This window comes from Triticum dicoccoides, chromosome 4A (assembly GCF_002162155.2).
Source record: "Triticum dicoccoides isolate Atlit2015 ecotype Zavitan chromosome 4A, WEW_v2.0, whole genome shotgun sequence".
Taxonomy (NCBI): Eukaryota; Viridiplantae; Streptophyta; class Magnoliopsida; order Poales; family Poaceae; genus Triticum; species Triticum dicoccoides.
In genome coordinates, this window is record NC_041386.1 from 704,308,530 (window position 1) to 704,312,135 (window position 3,606).

Here is a 3,606-nt window from a genome sequence, read left to right on the forward strand (position 1 = left end):
AGAGGAACCCCATCGTGAAGATGTGGATGGCTTTGTTAACACTATAGCTGTAGAGGAGCCAAAGAAAGGTTTCGAGGCAAAAATCTCTAGCATATACTTTCCTGTTTTACGTTACTTTGCCATATTTGCTAGTAGATGCTTAATTGGTCGTGGAAATAGTGGAAACTTTAATGTTCCTGATATTATCATTCTTCAACATGCCTTGTTTGGAGACAATAGTTTTAGTATGGATGACGTCATTGCTAAACGGCTAAGCCTGAATCGTATAAAAGGCCCCATATTTGGAGGTATCTATGCTTCACGTCTTTCTAGACATTTTAGGATACCTATTAGGCACTATGAGAAAGAGGAGACAATCTTGCCCTCTTACATTTTAGATTACAGGAGCATGGTAGCACACAACTTTATTGTTCAGAATGATGATAAGACGCTCCTGTATAACTTGAGATTTAATAAGAAACACAGTGAGACTATTATTCTGCCTGCACCTTTGTTGTTTGATTTGACTGCAGATAATTTTCTTATTACACTGAAGGCGGTGTACGCTCATCGAGGCCAAGCATCCACTCCAGAACCTGAACCTGAGCCGGAACCTGCACTGGACCCTTATCGTGCATCATCTTTCCAGTGGGATCCGGAGATGGCCAGCTAGTGGTATCCTGATTACACTTCTCAGTACACCGGGGAGAGTAGCAGCGGTCCTTGGCATTAGGCCAACTTAAGCCAAAAGCCTAAGCTTGGGGGAGTACGTATTTCTCACCGACTTTACATTCATGTTCACACACTAGTCGTCGGTGCTCATACTCTTTCTTTGTATTATCCATGCTAGCCTAAATTTCTTTTCTAGTACTCTTCTTATGTGTTTATTAAACCTTAAGAAAAACCAAAAAAATTAGTTAGTTTAATTCCCATGCTTGTAGTAGAAATTAAAATGAAAACCCAAAAAAGATTTCTCGTTCTTCTTTTTACTTGGGAGCTTTTCCGTGTAAATAGTTTTATTTTCTTTCCTTTTCTTTGGGGGTTGTAGAAGACCATATTGAAAATGCTTAGTGGCTCTCATATGCATGATTGATTATTTAATTAGAGCCCATATTACCTTGTCTTCTCTCTTTTGAGTTGAATGCTTGCAGATTCTAGCTTAGTCCAATGCATGTACACTCTTATTATTTTACACATCGTTCGGTCATGCGAGTGAAAGGCAATAATGACGACACATGATGGACTTATTGAGATGAGAAAAGCTGGTATGAACTCGACCTCTCTTATTTTTGTAAATATGATGAGTTCATCATTCCTGATTCAGCTTATTATGAAGTAAACATATTTGCAATAACATTTAGAGATTATAGTTGCTTGTGCCATGTTTGATTAGCTATGAGTTATAATGGTTTACCTTGCGTGCCAACATGCTATTAGAATGATTATGATGTGATATGATGGGATGGCATCCTCATTTGAATGAATTGAGTGACTCGACTTGGCACATGTTCATGCATGTAGTTGAAATAAAGTCAACATAGCCTTCACAATATTTATGTTCATGGTGGATTATATCCTACTCATGTTTGTATTCGGTGTAAATTAGTTTTAATGCATGTTTATGACTGTTGTCGCTCTCTCAGTTGGTCGCTTCCCAGTCTTTTGCTAGCCTTCACCTGTACTAAGCGGGAATATTGCTTGTGTATCCAAACTCCTTAAACCCCAAAGTTGTTCCATATGAGTCCACCATACCTTCCTATATGCGGTATTTGTCTGCCGTTCCAAGTAAATTTGTATGTGCCAAACTCTAAACCTTCAAATGAAATTCTGTTTTGTATGCTCGAGCCGCTCATGTTTCCACTAGGGCTGCCTATATCTTCCATGCTAGGTGGGTTATTCTCAAGAGGAGTGGACTCCGCTCCTCATTCACGAGAAAGGGCCGGTAACCGGGATGCCCAGTCCCATGATCCAAAAAGATCAAAGCAAATCAAAATTATTAAACAAAACTCCCCCAGGATTTTTGCTAGTTGGAGGTACTCGTTGTTTCGAGCAAGCCATGGATTGATGATTGTCGGTGGTTGGGGGAGTATAAACTTTTACCATTCTGCGTGGGAACTGCCTATAATGCATGTAGTATGGAAGATACAGCCATCTCATAGTTGTTGCATTGACAGCGAAAGTATGCCGCTCAAAATGTTATTCAATCTCTATTTTAAAATCGAGCTCTGGCACCTCTATAAATCTCTGCTTCCCTCTGTGAAGGGCCTATCTATTTATTTTTTATGTTGAGTCATCACCTTCTTATTAAAGAGCACCCGCTGGAGAGCACACTGTAATTTGCGTTTATTATTATTAGTTTATATTGGGTATGACTTGACTGGATCTCTTTTACCATGAATTACAATGTTTAGTCAGTCTTTGATCTTTAAAGGTGCTCTGCATTTATGTTTTGCGGTTTCAGAAAGGGCTAGCGAGATACCATTTTGTTATATAATGTTATGATTGTTTTGAGAAAGTGTTGTCATCCGAGTTTTATTATTATCGCTCGCTAGCTGATTATGCCATTGATATGAGTAATTGTGAGACCTAAGTGTTATTGTGAGTATGGTTAGTTTATAATATTGTTGAAACCTGAATGATGGCTTTGCATGTTTACAACAACAAGAGCAAATAGAGTATGTAAATTTTTTTTCTTTATCACTTTCAGTTTATCAACTGAATTGCTTGAGGACAAGCAAATGTTTAAGCTTGGGGGAGTTGATACGTCTCCAACGTTTCTACTTTTCCAAACACTTTTGCCCTTGTTTTGGACTCTAACTTGCATGATTTGAATGAAACTAACCCGGACTGACGCTGTTTTCAGCAGAATTACCATGATGTTGTTTCATGTGTAGAAAACAAATTTCTCGGAATGTCCTGAAAATCCTCGGAGGCACTTTTTGGAAAATATAAAAAATACTGGAGAAAGAATCGAGACCAGGGGGCCCACACCCTGTCCACGAGGGTGGGGGGCACGCCCTCCCCCTCTTTTGAAATTTTAAACTCAAATACAATTGTTGATTGGAGCTTACATAGGTGGTTGACAACACACACAATGCATCCTACATCACATCTTCAATGCCATGATAACAACACACACAATGCAGCACGGTCCAGTCAGCCTGCATATGCCAACTAATAATTGGGAAAAGTTGCATATGCCAACTCAGCACGGTCCAGTTAGCCCGCAGAAAAGTCAAAACCACCGAAATCTTGTCCAAAACAATCATGGGGGAAAGTGATATGGTTTTGGAGAGTTTAGGGGCTGATTGATCCGGTCTTAGACAGACCTGGCCAAACGGGCCGGCCCGGCACGGCACGGCCCGGCCTGTGCTAATCGTGCCTGGCCCGGCACGGCCCGCCATGGCACGTTTAATAGCCGGGCCGTGCCGTGCCGGCCCACGGGCGCTGCTCCTTGGCCCAGGCACGGCCTGATTAGTAAACGGGCCGGCCGGATGGCCCGTTTAGCACGCTGGGCTGCAGACTTTCAGCCTGCTGGGCTGGTTTTTAGGCCTATTGGGCTATATTTTAGGTATATATATATATAATATTTTTTGAAAAAATATAAAAAAATTAAACGGGCCGTGC